The sequence below is a fragment of the Melospiza georgiana genome, chromosome 27, assembly GCF_028018845.1.
Source record: "Melospiza georgiana isolate bMelGeo1 chromosome 27, bMelGeo1.pri, whole genome shotgun sequence".
NCBI lineage: Eukaryota > Metazoa > Chordata > Aves > Passeriformes > Passerellidae > Melospiza > Melospiza georgiana.
The window spans coordinates 1,270,929-1,295,295 of record NC_080456.1 but is presented as its reverse complement, the minus strand read 5'-3'; the positions used below and the strand labels follow the sequence as shown (position 1 = coordinate 1,295,295).

Below are 24,367 nucleotides of genomic sequence, written 5' to 3'. Positions count from 1 at the left end.
GCTCTGGACAGGGGGGGTGATTAAGCAGAGCCATTAATCGGGAGCGCTGCTCCAACAGGCTCCGGGATGGGGGGGCTGCGAGGACACCACGGCCCCACCCCCTCCGAAGAGCCCTTGAGCACCTCATCAGCTCACCTTGATTGCATCATGCAAATTGCAATTAGCTTCTCCTCTCATCACCCCAGAAAACGGAAAAAAAAAAAAAGAAAAAAAAAAAAAAAAAAAAAAAAAAAAAAAAAAAAGGTGTTTTGGAGGTGTGGGCGCAGCAACCCCCAAAATTTGGGAGTGGTGCCTACGGGATGCTGCGCCTGCATCCCAGCTCGGAGTGATGCAAACGGCATTCTTAAAGTTATTTTGAGAGATTTTCTGGATTCTCAGCTCTTAAAGGAGGGTTTTTTTAACCTAAAGCTGTGCGTGTTTTCTCACTGGTCCCTGTGGGCCACCAAACCCTCCTGTGGGCCACCAAACCCTGTCAGGGCCACCAAACCCTGTCAGGGCCACCAAACTCTCCTGTGGGCCACCAAACACTCTGGGAGGCCACCAAACCCTGCCAGGGCCACCAAACCCTGCCAGGGCCACCAAACTCTCCTGGGAGGCCACCAAACCATTCTGGGGGCTTCTAAATCCTGCCAGAGCCACCAAACCCTGCCAGAGCCACCAGACCTTGCCAGGGCTACCAGACCCTGCCAGGGCCACCAAACCCTCCTGAAAATCTTGTTAGGCAAACCCTGATCAAACCCTCCTGAGGACCACCAAACCCTACCAAGGCCACCAAACCCTCTGGAGAGCCACCAAACCCTGCCAGGCCACACCAAACAATCCTGGGCCCCACCAAATCCTCCTGGGGGCTTCTAAATCCTGCCAAAGCCACCAAACTCTCCTGGGGGCCACCAAACCCTGCCAGGGCCACTAAACACTCTGGGAGGCCACCAAACCATCCTGGGGGCCACCAAACCCTTCTGGGGGCATCTAAATCCTGCCAGGGCCACCACAGCCTCCTGAGAGCCACCAAACCCTGTCAGGGCCACCAAACCCTCCTGGGGGTCACCAAACCCTGCCAGGGCCACCAAACCCTCCTGGGGCTCACCAAACCCTGCCAGAGCCACCAAACCCTGCAAGAGTCACCAAACCCTGCCAGGGGGTCACCAAACCTTGCCAGAGCCACCAAACCTTGCCAGGGCCACCAAAGGGGAAAGCTGCAGGAGCTGAGAGCTCAGGCTGGGCTGCTCCAGGACCCACCAGGACCGACCTCAGAGGTGGCGACACGGCCACTACAGCAGGATGTCACAGAGCCACCTGGAAAAATCATCGATTCAGGGCAAGAGAAAACTTCCCTTTGCCAGGAAGTCCTGAGAATGCCTTAAAAATGGAGGGGAAAAAGCCAAAACCTCAGAAAATCAGTGCCCTGCAAACACTCAAGTGTTTTATTTTATATCTATAATTACATTTATACAGCTCTTGCTCAAGAGGAATCCCTAGGGACCTCACCCCATGCAGCTCCAAGTTTGAGCATCCCTAAAATAATGATTCTCACCCCCACCAGCTCTCAAGTCTGGAGAAGGACACAATATTGCCATCAGCACCTAAAAACCTGGGGAAATTGGGAGGTTTTAGATGCAGGGTGAAGATGAGCTCACTGAAAACCACCCAGAGATGCGTCAGGTTCCAGGTGGAGTGAGGAGATGGAGATGGAGCTGGAGCTGGAGGAATGACCCACCTGATGTCACACAGGTAATTAAGAAACATCAATTAAATCCCAGCTGGCAAGGCCCAGTGTATCTATTCCCCATATATTACATTTCCAAATATGTCCTTCCACTATATTCTCCAATATATCGTATTTATACACATTTAATTTATAGAAAACATTGTATTTCACAATATATATACAGGGAATACGATCTAATTTTCTTCAATACATACAATATTTCCCAATATTTTCTACTCCTAAATATATCCCTCAAAATAATATATTTTATATCCCCCTATAAATAAATACATGAACATATATATATATAAAATATACATGTATAGTTATTATAATTATATATATATTTATAATATATACATATATATAATATATTATACTATACTGTTATACTATACTGTGTTATGTTACATTATATTATGTTATGTTATATTATATTATATTATATTATATTATATTATATTATATTATATTATATTATATTATATTATATTATATTATATTACATTATATTACATTATATTACATTATATTATATTATATTACATTACATTATATTACGTTATATTATATTACATTATATTACGTTATATTATATTATATTATGTTATATTATATTATATTATATTATATTATATTATATTATATTATATTATATTATATTATATTATATTATATTATATTATATTATATTATATTATATTATATTATATTATATTATATTATATTACATTATATTATATTACATTATATTATATTACATTATATTAGATCATACTATATTACATTATATTACATTATATAATATTACACTACATTACACTACACTACATTACATTATATACAATGTACATTATATATTTCTAATTTATATTTATATTTTATGTTTCTATTTATAAATATTTATTTTATATATTTATATCTAAATATATATTTATATACAAAATATACATTTTATATTTTTATATTTACATATTTACATTATATATTTCTAATATATGCATATATATTATACATAGATAGATAGAAAGATAGATAGAATATTATTTGCATTTCCCTTCACTTAAAATTGATTCACAGGCTGCAATTAACACAATTCTTTGAATTTTTCTGCAATATTCATCAATTTTTTTCTACATCTTGGGCTCAATTTACTGTTGTCAAACTTCTGCCACGAATTTGCTGAGCTTTGAGCAAAATCCACTTAATTTTTGTCAGGAAAAAGGAGTTTATCCTTTAAAGATCCTTACCAGATCTCACTCTCAGGACATCCAAAAAAATCCCCAGGAAAAATGTGGTTTTATTGAAAATCTGGTTTCATCTGAAGGTCAGACTTTACTGAAAAGCTCTGATTTTATGGAAAATTGGATGGGAATTCCAGACCTTGGGCATCAGAGGTGCTAAAATCCATTTTGGGGTGAGATGGGAGTGACCAGCCCAGCAGCACAGGATGTTTGATACTTGTGGGGTTCTGGGGAATTTCCATCTAAAAGTGACAATGGGTCTGGAATTGGGGCGCTCTGCACAGACCTTTGGTGTGTGGGAGGCTTTAATTGGGGTGCCCTGTGATCACCTTTGCTAATTGGGGTGCTCCATGGGGACCCTGGCTGATTGGGGTACCCCACAAACCCTTTTGCTAATTAGGGGGCCTGGCTGGAATCTCTGATTTGGGTGCCCTGCAAGATCCCTGATGACTGGGGTACCAACTCAGTCTTTGCTAATTAGGGTGCCACATCAGGGTGTTTGCTAATTAGGGTGCTCTGTGAGGAGCTTTGCTGATTTGGGCACTCTGATGAGATCATTAATTTGGGAACCCTGCAAGGACCTTGGCTCATCCCCCCACCCTGAGAGTGTCTGTGCTAATTCAGGTCCCATGCCACCATCTCTGCCATGCAGGTGCCACACCAGGCTCTCTGCTAATTAAAAAGCCCTGCAATGACCTTTCCTGATTTGGGTGCCTGGTTGGCATCTTTATTTTTTGTGCCCCACGAGCATCTTTGCTAATTAGGGTGCCCTGCAAGGCTCTGTGCCAAGCAGGTGCCACCCCATGGCCATGCCACCCTTGGGTGCCCTGCTGAACTCCTTCCCTCAGCTGCCCTGAAGGGGTCTCAGGTGCCTCAGGCACTGAGTGATGCAAATGCCATTTTTGAAGTTATTTTAAGAGATTTTGTTATTATTTCCAGCTCTTAGATGAATTGTTTTTACCCCAAAGCCGTGGGTGTTTTCACCTTGGCTCTCCAGGTGACACAAGGCAGGACACAGGTGACACCGCTCCTGCCTCGCTCTGGGATGCTCTGTGGGCAACCCAGCCTGGGCAGGACGTGGGTGCACCCATCCCTCATTTATAGGAACGGGTTTGTATCCCAAAATCCTGCCAGAAACAGGTTCAGACACAGCCTCATCCATCCCTCACCTACAGGAATGGCTCTGCTGTGCATCCCAAAATCCTGCCAGGAGCAGGTTCAGGATGTGGCCCTATCCATCCCTCACCTTCAGGAACAGCTTTAGATCCCCAAATCCTGCCAGGAACGGGTTCAGGATGTGGCCTCATCCATGCCTCACCTACAGTAATGGTTTTTGTATCCCAAAATCCTGCCAGGAGCTGGTTCAGGACGTGGCTACATCCATCCCTGAGGTACAGGAATGGCTCTGCATCCCAAAATCCTCCCAGAAATGGGTTCAGGATGTGGCTGCATCCATCTCACAGCTACAGGAATGGCTTTAGATCCCAAAATCCTGCCAGGAGAGGGTTCAAGACATGGTTACATCCATCCCTCACCTACAGGAAAAATTATACATCCCAAAATCCTGCTAGGAGCATGTTCAGGACGTGGCCCTATCCAACCCTCACCTACAGGAATGGCTTTAGAACCCAAAATCCTGCCAGGAGTGGGTTCAGGACATGGCTGCATCCATCCCTCAGCTCAGCCACATCCCGAAATCCTGCCAGGAGTCAGTTCAGGATGTGGCTGCATCTATCCCACACCCTCAGGAATGGCTTTACATCCCAAAATCCTGCCAGGAGCAGGGTCAGGGTGTGGCTGCCTTCATCCCACAGCTACAGCAATGGCTCTGCATCCCAAAATCCTGCCAGGAATGGGTTCAAGACATGGCCCTATCCATCCCACAGCTACAGGAATGGCTTTAGAACCCAAAATCCTGCCAGGAGCTGGTTCAGGATGTGGCCTCATCCATCCCTGAAGTACAGGAATGGCTCTGCATCCCAAAATCCTGCCAGAAGCAGGATCAGGACATGGCCCCATCCATCCCTCACCTAGAGGAATGGCTTTGTATCCCAAAATCCTGCCAGGAGCTGGTTTAGGACATGGCCCTATCCATCCCTCAGCTACAGGAATGGCTTTAGATCCCAAAATCCTGCCAGAAATGAGTTCAGGACATGGCTGCATCCATCCCTCAGTTATAGGAACAGCTTTACATCCCAAAAGCCTGCCAGGAGCAGGTTCAGGACATGGCCTCATCCATCCCTGAGATATGGGAATGGCTCTGCATCCCAAAATCCTGCCAGAAAGAGGTTCAGGACGTGGCTGCATTCACTCTCAGCTACAGGAATGGCTTTAGAACCCAAAATCCTGCCAGAAATGAGTTCCCAGCTGCATCCCTCCCTCAGTTATAGGAATGGTTCTGCATCCCAAAATCCTGCCAGGAACAGCTTCAAGACATGGCTGCATTCACCCTCAGTAATAGGAATGGCTTTACATCCCAAAATCCTGCCAGGAACGGGTTCAAGACATGGCCCTATCCATCCCACAGCTACAGGAATGGCTTTAGAATCCAAAATCCTGCCAGAAATGAATTCCCAGCTGCATCCCTCCCTCAGTTACAGGAATGGCTTTAAATCCCAAAATCCTGCCAGGAGCAGGTTCAGGGTATGGCCCTATCCATCCCTCAGCTACAGGAATGGCTTCAGATCCCAAAATCCTGCCAGAAACAGGTTCAGGATGTGGCCTCATCCATCCCTGAGATATGGGAATGGCTCTGCATCCCAAAATCCTGCCAGAAACAGGTTCAGGACGCGGCTGCATTCACCCTCAGCTACAGGAATGGCTTTAGAACCCAAAATCCTGCCAGAAACGAGTTCCCAGCTGCATCCCTCCCTCAGTTATAGGAATGGCTCTGCATCCCAAAATCCTGCCAGGAGCAGGTGATGCCCATCCCTGCAGGGCACGGGGCAGCTCCTGGGATGCCTCACTGCCCTCAGAGCATCCCCAAATCCCATCTGCAGCCCCCAGGCCGCATTAATGGCTCCTATTTTGCTAATTGTACAAACCTAATGGGGGAAGGAGCTGGCAGGGGGGAAAAAAAAAAGGGTAATGGCCATCAGGCCAGCAATAAAGCAAAATTAATGGGCTGTGGGAAGAAATCGTGTCCACTTAATCCCGGCCTGGGAACCCAGGGGGGGTTGCTGTGCCCCGAGGTCACTCGGGAGGGCAGGACAGGCTGGGAGGGGACAGCAAAGAGCAGCAGGAGCATCCTCAGGGTGGGGGGCTCGGGCAGCAGGAGAGGGGAAAACTCCCGAGGGACAGGGCAGGGATGGAGGGAATGCTGCTGAAACACCGGGATGGGACTGCACCTTCACCTGGGGAGAGCTGCTTTTTAGCTCCTTTTAATTTTAGTTTTCAATTTTCTCTTCTAACATTTTTCTATTTTGGTTTTTTTTTCCAATTTAATTTTCTTTTACCAAATTTTTTTTTTCTTTTTATTTCCTTTTTCTATTATTTTCCCCATTTTCCCTTTTGCTTTTAATCCATTTTTTCTTTTTTCCATTTTGCTTCATTGCTTCTTTTTAACCAATTTTTTTTTAATTTTCCCTTTCCTTTTTACTGTTTCCCTTTTCTCCCACTTTTGCTCTTTTATTTTTTTACCTAATTTCTTTTTTCTTTTTACTTCTAGTCTTCTTTTCCCCCAATTTTTCATTTTTCATTAGCACTTTTCCTTCTTTACTTCCTTTTTTTAACCAATTTTATTTCCCATAGAGAAAGGAAAACAATTTTCCCATCACAAAGCAGAAAAAAACCCACCCAAGCCTCTAACCCAGCAAGACAGAGATGCTGGTGTAGGACAAGACAGGGATGCTGGTGTAGGATATCACTCAGGGATTCCCAATCCTTATTTTCACTCTCTCCCATTCAACTTTTTCCCCAGCCCTGCTTCCTCCCAGCAGAAATTTCATTATTTTGTGATTTTTGCTTGTCCTGGAACAAAAAAATCCAGTGCACAAATATCCCTGTTCCTAAAGGGATGGAGATAAGACTCATCCCAAACTTTCCCTTTGGACTTAAAAACCAAACCAAACCAAATAAAAAAAGACAAAAAAAAAATTAAAATAAAAAACACAACAAACTTTAGCCCATAAATTTGGGTAGGAGTAAAGCTCTTCATTCTAGGAAAACTGGAATTAGAAGTGGATGTGGAACATTTCTGTGAAGTTGTGCAAATACAGATGTGAGCGGGCATCACCAATACTTAGGAAAATTCAAATTATCTGCGTTTTCCAATCAAACTGCCCTGCCCAGGAGCCAAAACCAATCCAGTAAAATCCCAGTAAACCCCAGTGGTTTGTATTAATGCCCCAAGTGACACTGGCAGTGAGAGTCCAGCTGCTCTGCCAGCATCCCCCAGGCAGGCCCCACTCCCAGCTCCTGCTTGGGATGGCTCCTCCAACCACCCCAAACCCCACTGGAGGCTGGGGAGCTTCTTCCTAGGGGAAAAATCCCCATTTTATTTTCCTGAAAATGCCCAGGGGGATCAATTTCTTTCTGAATATTCCTACTGTTGAGGAGGGCTGGGGAGGATGGGAATGATGGATTATTCCAGGGTGGAGCAGGGATACAGGATCATCCTGGGCTGGAGCAGGGATGCTCAGGGATGCTGTAAGAAAGGATACAGGGATCAGGGATCATCCCAGACTGGAGCAGGGATGCTCCAACTCCTGTGAGCAAGGATACAAAGATCATCTGAGGCTGGACCAGGGATGCTCAGGGATGCTCCAGCTCCCTGTGAGAAAGGATACAGGGATCAGGGATTATTCCAGGCTGGACCAGGGATGCTCCAGCTCCCTGTGAGAAAGGATACAGGGATCAGGGATTATTCCAGGCTGGACCAAGGATGCTCCAGCTCCCTGTGAGCACCCTGGCTGGACCAGGGTTGCTCAGGGATGTTTCAGCTCCCTGGCACACAGTGAGCAAAAACACAGGGATTATCCCAGGATGGAGCAGAGATGCTCAAGGATGTCCCAGCTCCTGTGAGAAAGGATACAGGAACCACCCTGGCTGGAGCAGGGATGCTCAGGGATGCTGTAAGAAAGGATACAGGGATCAGGGATCATCCCAGACTGGAGCAGGGATGCTCCAACTCCTGTGAGCAAGGATACAAAGATCATCTGAGGCTGGACCAGGGATGCTCAGGGATGCTCCAGCTCCCTGTGCTTGGAGCACCAAGCAAAAATACAGGGATTGTCACAGACTGGACCAAGGATGCTCCAGCTCCCTGTGCACACAGAGAGCAAGGATACAAGGATCAGGGATCACCCTGGCTGGACCAGGGATGCTCCAGCTCTCTGTGACAAAGGATCAGAGATCAGAGATCATCCCAGACTAGACCAGATTCATCCCAGACAGAGATCAGAGACCATCCCAGACTGGACCAAGGATGTTCCAGCTCCCTGTGAGAAAGGATACAGGAATCACCCTGGCTGGACCAGAGATGCTCAGGGATACCCCAGCTCCCCTGTGCTTGTGGCACCAAGCAAGGATAGAGGGATCATCCTGGGCTGGATCAAGGATGTTCCAGCTCTCTGTGAACAAATACACAGGGATCAGGGATCAGGGATCATCCCAGACTGCACCAGGGATGTTCAGGGATGCTCCATCTCCCTGTGCACACAGAGAGCAAGGATACAGGGATCAGGGATCATCCCAGACTGGACCAGATTCTCCAGCTCCCTGTGAGAAAGTATTCAGGGATCATTCCAGACTGGACCAGGAGTGCCCCAACTCCCTGTGAGCACAGATACAGGGATCAGGGATTATCCCAGGCTGGACCAGGGATGCTCCAGCTCCCTGTAAGAAAGGATACAGGATTATCCCAGACTGGAGCAGGGATGCTCCAGCTCTCTGTGAGAAAGGATACAGGATTATCCCAGACTGGAGCAGGGATGCTCCAGCTCCCTGTAAGAAAGGATACAGGATTATCCCAGACTGGAGCAGGGATGCACCAGCTCCCTGTGAGAAAGGATACAGGATTATCCCAGACTGGAGCAGGGATGCTCCAGCTCCCCATGCACAGAGAGCAGATCAGGCACCCAGTACCGATTTCCTCAACTCCCAGCCTTTCCCCACAAGGATTCCAGCTGCTCACGTGGAAAGCTAAAGCAGGGCTGCAGGCACGAGCAGCTCCGATGGGCTGGCAGCGGCGGGAGGAGCGAGCTGATGTAAATAAAGGCGGGATGGCACCGCGGGAGGCGCTGGCCCGGCCGTGCCCCGCGGCTCCGGGGGCTCAGGTTGCAGCATCCAGCGGGGATCGCGGGCACGCAGCTATTTTGGGATTGGGGATATCATTTCACCAACAATTCCCCTCCGTTTCATGTGACACGCACCCAGCATCCCTAAAATAAACGGGGACTACACCTCGTCTTAAAGGGAATGGAAAGAGAAATGTTACATGGAATAACAGCACCCAAACTGGTGTTAAGGATTTGCCTGATTTTATTTCTAGCAAGGAGAATGAATGCACGCCAGGGGCAAAAAGCACTTTGGGTTTCAGCAAATATTTGGAAATCTTGTTAATTAATGGTAGAGTGGACACAAAGATGCAGCTGAGATCCAGAGCTGGGGAGCACAGAGGGATTTGGTGGATATTTATATTGTATTTGGGGAGTCTTCCCATGCACATTAAAAATAAATAAGTAAAAACTTGGCACTTGGTCCCTGCCAGTGACATCCTCAGGGCTCCTTACCCAGAGAAGCAGAAAGATGTGATGCTCCACTTGCCAAAACAGCAAAATAATTTGGGAGAAAATTGTTATTCACTGATTTTTTTCCCTTCCTGTGCAATGAGCTGAATGGGAAGTTTTGCTGTTTGAGGCTAAAAATCTCATATTTAGGATAATCCCCATTCTCACAGCCATGTTACTGCTTAATTTTATTGTACATTAAGAGAACTTTATATTAAACATATTTCTATTAATTGAATTGATTGTATTTATTATTATTATTAATGTTATATACATTATATAAATAACATATTATATATTATATATTATATATTATATATTATATATTATATATTATATATTATATATTATATATTATATATTATATACAAAATATATATAATACATTATATAAAAATATATAATACTAAAGATATAGTACATATACTATTATATATTGTGTATATATAATATATATTATATTTGTATATACATAATATATATAATATATAATATTATATATGTTTTATATATTATATATAATATACATTGTCTATATACAATATATATTATATATTATATATATAATATACACATATATTGTATAAATAAGTATATACTATTATATAATATATAATACATATATATTATATATCTGTATTATATATAATACATATATATTATGTATTATATAATAATACATACATATATATTATATATTATATATTATATATTATATATTATATATATATTATATATTATATATATATTATATATTATATATATTGTCTATATACCAATATATATATAATTGTATATGCATTATATAGACAATATATGTTATATATAATATATACAACACATATTTTATATATAAATATATATTATATAGAAATATAGAAATATATATTTATATACTATATATATTTATATATTATATTTTATATATAATATATATTATATATTATATTATAATGATATGATATGATATATGATATGATATGATATGATATAATGTAATGTAATGTAATGTAATGTAATGTAATGTAATATAATATAATATAATATAATACCATATAATATAATACCATATAATATAATATAATATAATATAATATAATATAATATAATATAATATAATATAATATAATATAATATAATATAATATAATATAATATAAATTATATACTACCTAATAAAAGTTATCCCAATCTATTCATTGAAAACTTTCATTTATCATCCGGAAAAATCGTCTCCATCTCCTGTGGAAGACCAACATCACTTTTGGCAGCTAAAACTCCCTCAGCAGCAAGTTTTCAAATTTCTTTTAGACTCCATTGCTGCAGCTTTATCCTGTTATTCCCCTTCCTTGCTTGCAAATGAAATGCAAAGTTTGAAATTCATGTTGTAACCAAAAAAACCAGCACAGGGACAAGGAATTGTGCAGGAAACTGAGAATCCACCAGGCACTGGCAGGAGGAGCACCAGGAGGGTGTGCACGTGTATCTAAGTGGGGTTTTTCCCTGGAAATCACCACCGGGATGTTTATTTTGCATCAGAAAAGTTCTTTTCCTTCAGGGCTGCATGAGCAGGTTGATCACCAGCTGCACTTTGTATTGGGGGACACGATTTTCCTCCCCCAAAACTGGCCAGCACTCACACTGCTCCCCTGCTTAGTAACTCCCTTTTATCAACCACCTAAATGATAATTTCCTATTATAAATCAACCTCTATTTTTATTATAAATCAATAATTTTCTGTCACAACCGGATCCTTTACTTTCTATTATAAAACCCTTTACTTTCCACATATTCCTATTATAAATCCATCAATAATTTCCCAGTAAAAATCAACCCATATTTTTCTCCTATTAATCAACCCGCTATTTTTCTATTAGGAATCAAACAAATTTCCCACCATAAATCAATCAACCCACAATTTTCCACCTCAAACCAGCCAATAAATTTTTATTAGGAGCAAACCAACCCCTGACTTTCCCTTCCAAATGGATCCATTGATAATTTTCTATTAGAACCCAATCAACCTTTGGCTTCGGAGCGTCAATCAATCAATCAATCAATCAATCAATCAATCAATCAATCAATCAATCGGGTTTAGTCTGAGTCAATTAATTGGAATTAATTTGAGGCTGGTTGAGTTGCTGCTGGGCTGGCAGCCCCCCAGACCCTCCCAGCAGGCATTTATGGCCTCTGTGGCTCATCCCCACTGCCCTCAGCCCCAGCCATTAATTCAATTAGCACAAAGAGGGGCTTGTTGAGCGTTCCAGCCTCCAGGACCAGCAGGAAACAAAGGGGGGGATTCTGTCTGCCCAGCTCAGGGGGGCTGCAGGGGACTGGGGAGCCAGATTTCCCACAATTTACACTGGTTTTACCAGAATTTACACTGGATTTCCCAGAATTTACACCAGATTTACACCAGATTTACACCAGATTTACACCAGATTTACCAGAATTCGCACCAGAATTTGCACCAGATGTACGTCAGATTCACACCAGATTTACACCAGATTTACCAGGTTTTACACTGGATTTACACCAAATTTACCAGAATTGACACCAGATTTACACCAAATTTAGGAGAATTTACACTGGATTTCCCAGAATTTACACCAGTTTTACCAGAATTTACACTGAATTTCCCAGAATTTACACCAGACTTACACCAGATTCACCAGATTTACACCAGATTTACACCAGATTTACCAGAATTCGCACCAGAATTCACACCAGATGTACGTCAGATTTACACCCGATTTACCAGAATTCACACCAGATTTACACCAGATTTACACCAGATTTACCAGATATTACACCAGATTTCACACCAGATTTCCCAGAATTTACACTAGATTTTACACCAGATTTACACCAGATTTACCAGATTTTACACTGGATTTACACCAGATTTACCAGAATTGACACCAGATTTACACCAAATTTAGGAGAATTTACACCAGATTTACTAGAATTACCAGATTTACCAGAATTTACACCAGATTTACACCAAATTTAGGAGAATTTACACCAGATTTACACCAAATTTAGGAGAATTTACACCAGATTTACCAGATTTACACCAGATTTACGACTTTACACCAGATTTCCCAGAATTTACACCAGAATTACACCAGATTTCCCAGAATTTACACCAGATTTACACCAAATTTACCAGAATTTACACCAGATTTATACCAGATTTCGGAGAATTTACAGCAGATTTACCAGATTTTACACCATATTTACTAGAATTTCCACCAGATTCACCAGAATTTACACAAGATTTACACCAAATTTACCCCAATTTACACCAGATTTGTACCAGATTTACCAGAATTTACACCAGATTTAGGAGAATTTACACCAAATTTACCAGAATTTACACCAGGTTTATGCCAGATTTACCAGAATTTACACCAAATTTTGGAGAATTTACACCAAATTTACCAGAATTTACACCTGATTTCCCAGAATTTACAGCAGATTGACACCAAAATTTACACCAGATTTCCCAGAATTTACACCAGATTTATCGGAATTTATACCAGATTTACAACACATTTACCAGAATTACACCAGATTTACACCAGAATTTACCAGAAGAGGCTGGAACCCCAATCCAGCAGGCACTCAGCTATTAAAGATGCTACTAAATCGTTTTATTTCGTGGTTTTAGCATAAATATTCTCACCAGGACCTTCAGCTCCACTGTTTGGGGTGTTAAATTTAAAAGGGAAAGGAAAATAAAAAAGCTTTTGGAGGTTGTTTAGGCAAGGAGGAAGGATTTGGCGTGGTGCAGGGTGGGATTAAGGTGGCAAAGGTGATGTTGGAAAGGAGGAAAAGCTCCTGGTATGAGGAAAAAAACACTGAAATGCTCAAAAAGAGTGAAAAAAAAACTTGATAAAAAGCGATGGTTGAGACAGTGGGGTTGAAGGGGGAAAAGAGTGGGAATGGGGAATAAACTCATGGGGGCTCCTGGTCTGGGGGGAGTCGCAGCCAGGAGCTGCAGGAGCATCACTAAAAATGGACAAATGTTGGTAAAAATGCATCAGAATCCCTGGGACTGCACCAGCAGACTCAAACTGGGATAAGCACCCACAAAAATTGGAGCAGCATTGCTAAAGTTGGATGAGAGACACTTAAAAATGGGTAAGGATCCCTAAAACTGCAGCAGCATCACTAAAAACTCACCAGAACCCCTAAAACTGCATCGGTGCCCCTAAAGTTGGACCAGCATCACAAAAGTCACACCAGCAGCCCTAAAACTGCAGCAGCATCACTGAAATTGCAGCAGCACCCCTAAAGTTGGACCAGCATCACTAAACTCACACCAGGATCCCTAAAATGGCACCAATACCCCTCAATTTGGACCAGCATTATTTAAAAAGTCAACAGGATCCCTAAAAATGCACCTGAAGCCCTAAAATGAACGAGCATCCCCTAAAAATGAACCACTGAACTCACACCAGGATCCCTAAAAATGCACCAGAATCCCTAAAATTGCAGCAGCGTCCCTAAAAGTGCATCAGTATCCCTAAAAATGCACCTGCACCCCTAAAAATGCACCAGAATCCCTGAAACTGCACCAGCAGCCCTAAAATTGCAGCAGCATCACTAAAATTGCAGCAGCAGCCCTAAACTCACACCAGCATTCCTAAAACTGCACGAAGATCCCTAAAAATGCAGCAGCATCCCTCAAATTGCAGCAGCACCCCTAAAGTTGGACCAGCATCACTAAACTCACACCAGGATCCCTCAAACGGCACCAATACCCCTCAGTTTGGACCAGCATCCCTAAAAATGCACCTGAAGCCCCTAAAATGAATGAGCATCCCCTAAAAATGAACCACTGAACTCACACCAGGATCCCTGAAACTGCACCAGCATCCCTAAACTCACACCAGCATTCCTAAAACTGCAGGAAGATCCCTAAAAATGCAGCAGCATCCCTGAAATTGGACGAGCATCACTAAACTCACACCAGGATCCCTAAAACTGCACAGAGATCCCTAAAAATGCACCAGGATCCCTAAAAATGCATCTGAACCCCTAAAATGAACGAGCATCCCCTAAAAATGAACCACTGAACTCACACCAGGATCCCTGAAACTGCATCAGTATCCCTAAAAATGCACCTGGCACCCCTAAAAATGCACCAGAATCTCTGAAACTGCACCAGCAGCATCACTAAAATTGTAGCAGCATCACTGAAATTGCAGCAGCAGCCCTAAAAATGCACCAATACACCTAAAGTTGGACCAGCACCCCTAAACTCCCACCAGCAATGCTAAAACTGCAGCAGCATCCCTAAAAATGCAGCAGGACCCCCAAAGTTGGACCAGCATCACCAAACTCACACCAGCGTCCTTAAAATTGCAGCAGCATCCTTAAAAATGCACCTGGACCCCTAAGATTGAAGCGGGATCTCTAAAATTTCACTAAAATTTAAAATTCTAAAATTTCTCTAAAATTTAGAATTAGATCAGCGTCACTGAAGGCAGAGGAGCATCCCTGAAGCTGCAACATAATTCCTAAAGCTGAAGGGGCATCACTCAAACTGCAGCTATGAAAATTGCCCTGGCACTGCCAAAACTGGCACCAGCATCCGTGAAGTTGGAGAGGGATCTAAAAAAAAATCTAAATCTAAAAATCTAAATCTAAAAATGCCGATTTTTAGATTTAGATTTTTTTTAGAAAACAGGAAAACACCTCTTTTATAGCATTTAGTATTTAATTCGTTATTATCTTTCATTATTTACTATTTACTTTTTATTGGTTATTGAGTATGGATTACTATTTATTTTTTATGGTTGATTTTTTATGATAGTTAAGTTTGGTCTTTACCCACTTCATTATTTTTTTGTTTTAAAGCAATTAATTAATTGCAGGAGTTACAAGACCTTGGATCTGGCAGCAGGATATAAAGAAACCAATTTCTGCCCATAAATGCATTAAAAGACCTTTGCAGGCATTTTATAGAAATGGGATTTTCTTGGGATTGAGATCAAAAATAATAAGAATTTATTTCTTTTTTATTTCTTTTTTTTTGTTGTTGTTTTTAACTCCTCCAGCAAAGTTCAGCTCCTCAGAATTCAGATTTTTGGAGGGTTTTTTGAATAATTTTATCTGAATTGGATGAGAGGTGGGATGGGGGCATGGGATTCAGGATGGTCTGGAGGAGAGATCTCCACCCACCAAGTCTGAGCCAATTATTTATAATTATTTATAATTATTTATAATTATTTATTATGAGCTGATGAAGGGGATAGTAAAATACAAGACCTGGAGAGGGAGAAAAATCAAGCAGGGAAAAGAAGGAAAATCAAACAGGGAAAATCAAGCAGGAAAAGGAGGAAAATTAAGCAGGGAAAAGGAAGAAAATCAAGTAGGAAAAGGAGGAAAATCAGGCTGGAAAAGGAGGAAAATGAAGCAGGGAAATCAAGCAGGGAAAAGGAGAAAAATCAAACAAGGAAAAGGAGGAAAATCAAGCAGGGAAAAGAAAAAAATCAAGCAGGAAATGCAGGAAAATCAAGCAGGGAAAAGAAGGAAAAGCAAGCAAGGAAATCAAGCAGGGAAAGGAGGAAAAGCAAGCAGGGGAAAGGAGGAAATCAAGAAGGGAAAAGGAGGAAAATCAAGCAGGAAATGCAGAAAAATCAAGCAGGAAAAGGAGAAAAATCAAGCAGGAAAAGAAGGAAAATGAAGCAGGAAAAGAAGGAAAATGAAGCAGGGAAAAGGAGGAAAATCAAGCAGGAAAAGGAGGAAAATCAAACAAGGGAAAAGTGGAAAATCAAGCAGGGAAAGGACTTTTTTTTCTGGGATAGCATCACAATCCCCATCCAGGCTCCCAGCTCGGCAACAGGCAGCACTGGGATGGAGAAATTAGCAGCTTGGAACAATAAATTCCCTTTTAAATTTATTGCTCAGGAGCATTAAAAATGTCTGAAGTGGTTTACATCCAGCAGCACCGTGGGAATTCACCCAGGCATCCAGGAGCTGGTAATTGCAATTCTCCAACTTTTAAACACACAAATAATGTTTAAAAAAAATAAATATTTGAAGGGTTTATAAAGCCATAAAGTGCCCTCCATGTACCTGGGAGTGATGGAGATGGGAGAGGCTCCCATAAAAATCCTGCTGATCTGGTGATGGAAAGGAATCTGCTAAAATTCAATATTGGAATTTTTTTTTTCATTATTTGGCCAAGTTTTGCCTTGCTGGTGGTGTTGAGGGGGGTATCAGAGAGTGTGGGATGGAAAATGTTGGGTGTGCTGCTTGGACAGGGCTGGGCTGCCAAAATTAAGGGGGGGAAAAGGAGGAAACAAGAAGGAAAAATGGCAAAATAGTAAAGGAAAAACTAGAAGTTAAAAAAAATGAAGAAGAAGAAAAAGGGAAAGAGGAAAAGCCAAAAAAAGAACATTTAAAAGGGCAGAAAATGGAAAAAATAGGAGTGAGAAAGACAGAGGGGAAAAGGGACAAAAAACATTAAATATTCCACTTTTTTTAGGAGGAAAAAAAGGGAAAAAAAAAAAGAAAAGAAAACAAAGCAAAAAGGGGAAAAGATTTTTAAAAGGTTTAGGGTTAAGGTAAAGAAGGCAAGGTAAAAGGTAAAGAGGGAAAATTAGGACAATCAAGGGAAAAATAAAAGAAGGGAAAAGGAAACAAGAAAAATAAAACAAGAGAAAGGAAAATATTTTAAAAGAAGGAAAAAAGAAAGAGAAAACAAAAGGGGAAATGGTGACAAAGAGGAAAGGGGAAAAAAAGAAAAGACGGGAAAAAAGAAGACAAAGGAAAATTGTCAAAAAAATAAAGGAGAAAAAGTGGAAAAGGGGAGAAAAAGTGGAAAAGGGGGGAAAAAGGGAAAAGGGGGGGAAAAGGGGGAGAGGAAGGAGGGAAAGGAGGGGAAAATGGGAAAAAGGAGAACAAAATCAGCTTTTTCTGAGATGGAAAAATTTCCAGCTCAGGGGCCTGGGGAGGCTCCTGCTCCCTCCAAACCCATCCTCAAACAAACACGGAACGGGGCAAGGAATAAAAGAGAAGCTTCCCAAGGCTGGGCCAAAATTGGGATTATTTTTAATTGGCTTTCTGAGGTTTCTGGCAGGGCTCCAGGCAGCCAGCACAGGCAGGGAAGGGAAAACCTGGCCAAAAACTCTGCGTTCAGTAATAACATTTCTCATCGTTTTTGTAACACCTTGTAAAGCCAAAAGCTCCGGATTGAACATCAGGGGGGAATTTTAATTTTTTTTTCCCTAGAAACAAGTTGGGTTTCACTCTCTCTCTACTCCACCTGCACCAAAAGAATGTGAATTTTGGGGTGCAAACCTAAAGCTGAGGGTTTGTGGCTGGATATTTGGGGTTTTATTTTGTATGGGACGGGATGCTGAAAAGGTGAGGGAAACGTGGCCTGGAAAATGAAAGTCAAGGTAAAAAATCAAATAGTGATAAAGCAGAAAAAATGAAATAAAAGTTAAAAAAAAAACTTAAGATCAAAAATAAAACAATAACAAAAACAGAGTGGTAAAAACAATAATAAACAATAATAAAGAATAAACCAATAATGAATAATATAAACAATAATAAACAATGACGAACAATAATAAACCATAACAAAACAATAATGAAACAAAACCATAAGATAAAATAAAACAATAATAAAACAAAACAATAATAAAACAATAATAAAATAAAACAATAATAAAATAAAACAATAATAAAAATAAAACAATAACAGAATAAAACAATAATAAAATAAAACAATAATAAAATAAAACAATAACAAAATAAAGGAATAACAGAATAAAACAATAATAAAATATAACAATAATAAAATAAAGGAATAACAGAATAAAACAATAATAAGCACCCAGAGCTCACTAAGTGCTTATTAACTAAACCAGTTAATCTAAAATCAAAAGAACACAAACCAAAAAATTAAATAAGATGAACTTATAAAAAGAAAACAAAACAAAAGAAATTAAATAAGATGAAATAATAAAAAGAAATCAAAAAAGATGGAATTAAAATTAAATTAAAATAAAATAATAATAAGTAAATAACAATTCTTTAAAATTGTGGATATGGTGCTTTGGGAAGTGGTTTAGTGGTGGATTTCACAGCTGGACCCAATGGAGATAAATTAAAATGAAATTAAAATAAAATAATAAGTAAATAACAATTCTTTAAAATTGTGGACATGGTGCTTTGGGAAGTTGTTTAGTGGTGGATTTCAAGGTTTTTTGCAACTCAACTATTTCACAAACACCAAATAACCAGAGCTGGGAGTACCCAGGGTTTGTGCTCCTCCTTGGGGGAGGAAAAGCCAAAAAAATAAAATACAATCAAGCGGTTGGGAAGCACCGAGGCCAAATTCCCCTCTTATTTATCCAGCTGCAAAGCACAGCTGGGCAAGGGCAGCCTCATCCCCCTGGCATCAGGGTCTGCCCACGGGCATCACCTGCAGCACCCCCCAGTCCTGTCAAGGCTGAGATAAAGCCGAGTTTAAATTTAATTGAGGATTAATTCCCACCCTTCCCGATTCTTCTGTGGAGCCGGCATCTTAATGATCTGGCTAATGACGCTGGGAATTAATTTATTTTGGGGCTAATTAGAGGGCATTTGTTAACACCCTCTTTGGTGGGGGGCAAAAATTGTTTGGGAATCAAGTATGTGACAGTGCACGGGGTGTTAAATGGAACTGGGAATTGGCTGGGTCCAGTAAATGATCCCACTAGCACCCCAAAAAATCGGATTTCCACTTGCTGCAGTGAGGTGAGGACGGGGAACAAGAGGGGACAGGATGTATCAGCCTAAAACAATGATCCTGATGCTTGATCTGGTTTTCCACCAGGGCTGCAGATGCCAAATCTCCCTTAGTTTATCCCTCAGAGTGGCCAAAGTTTCCTCCTGGCTTTGGGAAGTGTGGGCTGTGCTCCTTGCACCCATCCCATCCCATCCCATGCCATCCCATCCCCTTTCCTCATCTCACTGATTCCTCCAAAGCCACAGCAGCTCCCAGAAAATCACACCAAACTGGGCTGTCCCAGCACCCCAGGGTCATTTTCTCCATGATTTCAGGAAATATCCCAAGAATCCATCCCACAAACCCGACCAGGATGATGATGGTACCCAGAGGTGCAGTCCTGCACCCCTGAGGATGAGGATGGATGGATGGATGAAGGATGCTCTTCCCAGCAGGACCAAGCCAATATTTAAGTTTTATCCTCCCACAAAAACCCTGTTATCACTCAGAAATTTATAGGTGATATTCATCAACTTGGAAAAAATACAAAAATTCAGAAGTTCCCTGGAAGAGCCAAAATCCAAAGCAGCCCCATGAGGGTCTTGTATTTATCCCTGAGTTGGAACAAGAGTTATTCCTGATGTGCCAGAGGGGGAAAACACTCTTCTCCCAACACAACTTCATGCACTTAAAATCCAAAAGAGGAGATTTCCTTTTAAAAAAGAAAAAAAAAACTTAAGGAAAAAAGATAAAAAGATGAGATTTCCTTAAAGAAAAAAAAAAACTTAAGGAAAATATGAGATTTCCTTAAAAAAAAAAAAAACGGTGACTTCCTTAAAAAAACCACTTTTCCCTTAAAAAAAAAAAAAAACAAACCAACAAATTTTGCCTTAAAAAGGCATAACTTTAAAAAAAAAAAAAAAAAAAAAGAAATTTCCTAAAAGTAAGGGAAATTTCCATAAAAAATGATATTTCCTTTATTTTCCCCCCTCCCAAAAACGATGGAGGGAAAATGGAATATGTTCCAGTGGATAAACTCAGCATCACTTTCCTCCCTCGTTTTTTCCCTCAGCCCATGATATCAGGGAGTGTTTCATGTTATTTATAAATAAATATCTAATATTATCAAGATCTCAGGTTAAAGTGAAGAGGTTTATGGGCTGGCTTTGAGGGGCAAGGGCTCCAAAATGCCTTAAAAAGGCCAATTTTGGGATGCTAAGGAACAGAGCATCTCCTTCCCTTCCTGACACTGCCAGCTCCCCTATTAACCTCTCCTGTAATTAGCCTCAAGCAATTAACTTTTGCTCCTAACGAAGGAATCTCAGTGCAGGGAGTTAAATGAAACAGGAGGGAGGAGGGGAAAAAAAAATAAGGGGGAATCCTGATCCCATCATCTGTCTGCTCCATATAGCTTAAACCCAAAACAAGCTGCTGCTTTTTCACCCAAATCTCCCAAAATCCAATCCATTCATACAAACCCCTCTCCCCATCCACATGAGGTTGGAAAGAGCCCCCCAAATATCAAACCCCAAAGGTTTTGGGGTGGTTTTTTCCCCAACTTTTCCACAAGGGGATGATGCCAACCACACCGAGTCAGCAGTTTTGGAGGTACGATGCCCAAAAGTTTCATCAAATCCACGTCCTCTGAGCCACACTCTGCTTTTCCCCACTCCAACCCCGAAACCTTCCAGGATTTAAAAGCAAAATAAGTTGAAAAAAGCCAAATTAAGCCATTTCCTCTTCTATTTTCTGCTTCTCCCCGGCAGACAGCTGTCCCGCATCCCAGCCAAAAATAATCCATCCCCCCCCCTTTCCTCCATCTAATCTCCCCGGCTGGGAGTTTGAAAATATCCTGCCGGGTTTAGGGTTTCCCGTTACCCGGTGGGCGGCGAGATAGTGGGAAAAAAGATCCTTGGGAGCGAGAAAAACCGGGAAGAGCCCAAACAAAGAGCCCGAGCCCAAGTTGAGCTTGGACACCTGGCGAGGGCTGGGATGAAGAGGAGGGACACCCCAAAAAGCTCGGCAAAACTTCCCTGAGTTTGCACAATGCCACCGGCGGAGCCACCCTCCCGCAGACGGAAATGCAACAAAAAAATTGCAGGATAAATTTCAAATCACAATTATTATTATTATTATGGTTATTATGATGTAGAAGCCCTCCCTGCATTGCTGCAGAGCCACTAAAAGGGATTTCTGGAGTATTCATCCAACGCTGCGGGATGGGGGGAGCTGCCAAGGGGTCCCGCGGAGGGTTCCAGGGGGAAGGAAGGAGGAGCCCTGGGGGAATTGGGGTGCGCCAGGAGAAGGCGGCACCGGGGGATGTCGGGGAGCACGGGGGGTTGTCCCGGGAGAGCCGGCGGGATGCGGCATTGCTGCCAGGGCCACGCTCGGGCACTGGCGGCGAGCCCGCCTCAGGGAGGCCCTGCGGGGCGGCACCGCTGTGCCCCGGCCCGGCGCTGCCCCGGGGGGCACCCCGAGCTCACCGGGCGCTCTGCACGGCCGGGATGCTGCAGATAAACGAAACGCCCCCAGCACCGCCCGCTGCAGGCCCCCAGGCTCCCTGATCGGGGCAACTTCCCGGGCACAGAACGCCCCGGGCCGGGGGCTCCAGCGCTCCCGGGGGCCGTGACCAGCTGAGGGAGGCTGGCATCCCCGGGGCCAGCTGAGGGGGCTCCAGCCCTCTGAGGGGGAGCCGTGGCCAGCCGAGGGGGGCTGGCATCCCCGGGGAAGCCGTGACCAGTTGGGGGGCTCCAGCCCTCTGAGAGGGCTCCGTGACCAGTTGGGGGGCTCCAGCCCTCTGAGAGGGCTCCGTGACCAGCTGGGGGGCTCCAGCCCTCCCGGGGATCGTGACCAGCTGGGGGGCTCCAGCCCTCCCGGGGGTCGTGACCAGCTATGGGGGGCTCCAGCCCTCCCGGGGGTCGTGACCAGCTATGGGGGGCTCCAGCCCTCCCGGGGGTCGTGACCAGCTATGGGGGGCTCCAGCCCTCCCGGGGGTCGTGACCAGCTATGGGGGGCTCCAGCCCTCCCGGGAGCCGTGACCAGCTAAGGGAGCTCCAGCCCTCCACGGGGGTCGTGGTCAGCTAGGGGGGCTCCAGCCCTCCCGGGAGTCGTGACCAGCTATGGGGGGCTCCAGCCCTCCCGGGGGTCGTGACCAGCTATGGGGGGCTCCAGCCCTCCCGGGGGTCGTGACCAGCTATGGGGGGCTCCAGCCCTCCCGGGAGCCGTGACCAGCTAAGGGAGCTCCAGCCCTCCCGGGAGCCGTGACCAGCTAAGGGAGCTCCAGCCCTCCACGGCGGTCGTGGTCAGCTAGGGGGGCTCCAGCCCTCCCCGAGGAGCCGTGAGCAGCTGAGGGGAGCTGGCATCCCCGGGAGAGGGCTGTGGGGAGGAGGTTCGCAAGGGGCCGGGGGGCTGCAGCCCCCGGGGAGGGCTCAGCGAGCGGCCCCAGGGCCGGGGCAGCCCCGCCGGGAGCGCTCCCCGCGCTCGAAGCTCCGCGGCCGGCCCCGCTCACGGCTGGGGCTGCGACCCCCGCGGGGGCGCTGAAAGGGGAGGGGAGGGGGGTCTGCAGCCGGCCGGGGGTCGCAGCCCCGCTACAAGCACGGCAGGCGGGAGGAGGCTGCAACGGCCATGGGGCACGGCCCCCCGAGAAGCCCCGCCAGCCTCCCGGCTCTGCGAGCGGCGGCTGCAACTTGTATGGGGGGGCTGCAGCCTTCGGGCTGGGGGTGCGCGACCCGCAGGCACCGGACTCCCCTGGAGGGCCGCAGCCGGCCGGGGGATGGGGAGCGGGGAGTGCAGCCCGCCCCGATCGCTGCGTGCCCCCAAAAGCACCGCGCCCGGCCGAGGGGGGCACGGCGGGGAACCGCAGCGGCACGGCCGGAGGGCAGCCCGCAGGGGGAACCGGACACCGGGCACGGACAGCCGCGCTGCCCCGGCCCCGCACGGCCGGGGAGGCGGCGGGAACGGCAAGTTACTTCCCACACCGGAGGGGATGGGGGGTGGGGGGTGTCCCCGCCGCCGCCGCCGCCGCACGTGCCCCGCCGCCCGCGCCGCTTTGTCCGCCGGGCTCCGCGGCTCCGCCCGCCCCCGCGCGGCGGCCCCGCCGTGAGTGACAGCCCTACCTGCCCGCCAATCTTCATCACACCGACACCGGCCTGACAGCGCGGCCGCCGCTCGCCGCCCGCCCGCCCGCCCGGCCCCGCCGCGCCGCCGCCGACAGGCCCCGCCCACCGCCCGCAGCGACACGCCCCCCACGCCGAGCCACGCCCCCTACGAGCCCTCCCCGTCGCTTGGCCACGCCCCCGACCACGCCCCCTCCGCGCTCCCCTTAGCGCCCCCTGCCGGCCGGCGCTGCGGCGCCCCCCGCCCCAAACGGAGCCGCCCCCCGATCCCAGAGCCCCCGAACAGCCCGAGTGCACCCGGGACAGCGCTCGGAGCCTCCCTCGGCCAGCCCTGCCCCTGCTGCCCTCTGCCTGATCCCGGGCAACACACCTGCCTCCCCAGCAGCATCCCCAAATATACTGCCCCGCACCCCCCCACTTATTGCCCCAACACATTTTATATCCCCCAACACACATTGCCCCTAACACATATTGCCCCCCCACACACATTGACCCCTAACATATACATATTGCCCCCTAACACATATTTCCCCCTAGCACATATTGCCCCCCATCACATATTGCCCCCCATCACATATTGCCCCTCCACAGCACCTCCTCCCTTCCATATCTCCACGCTCCTTCCCCCAGAATGCTTTTGCCACCCCAGATTCAGAGCCAGCCTTGGTGGCCTTGGTGACCCCAACTCCCAACCCCGGAGTCCCCCCATGGGGGTACCAAACCCGTCCACCCCCCAGCACAACTTTGACATTGAGGATACCCAGTGAAATCCCGCCCCAAACCCCTCCTGGGTTATCCCCCAGGCAAAACACTCTTATTTTGGAAATATCTGTTAATTGC

General features: G+C 44.9%; 1 protein-coding gene across 3 annotated transcripts in view; it reads right to left on the bottom strand.

Annotated features, from left to right (window-relative positions):
* Window positions 1-23,585, bottom strand: part of PKNOX2 (PBX/knotted 1 homeobox 2) — a 107,576-nt gene extending 83,991 nt beyond the window's left edge. For 2 of the 3 annotated variants that reach the window (XM_058041162.1, XM_058041161.1), the window contains exon 1: window positions 23,528-23,585. The gene's annotated coding sequence lies outside the window, so the exon portion shown is untranslated. The remainder of the gene's footprint in view (window positions 1-23,527) is intronic. The other variant, XM_058041163.1, reaches the window with a different exon arrangement.
* Window positions 23,586-24,367: the final 782 nt, after the last annotated feature.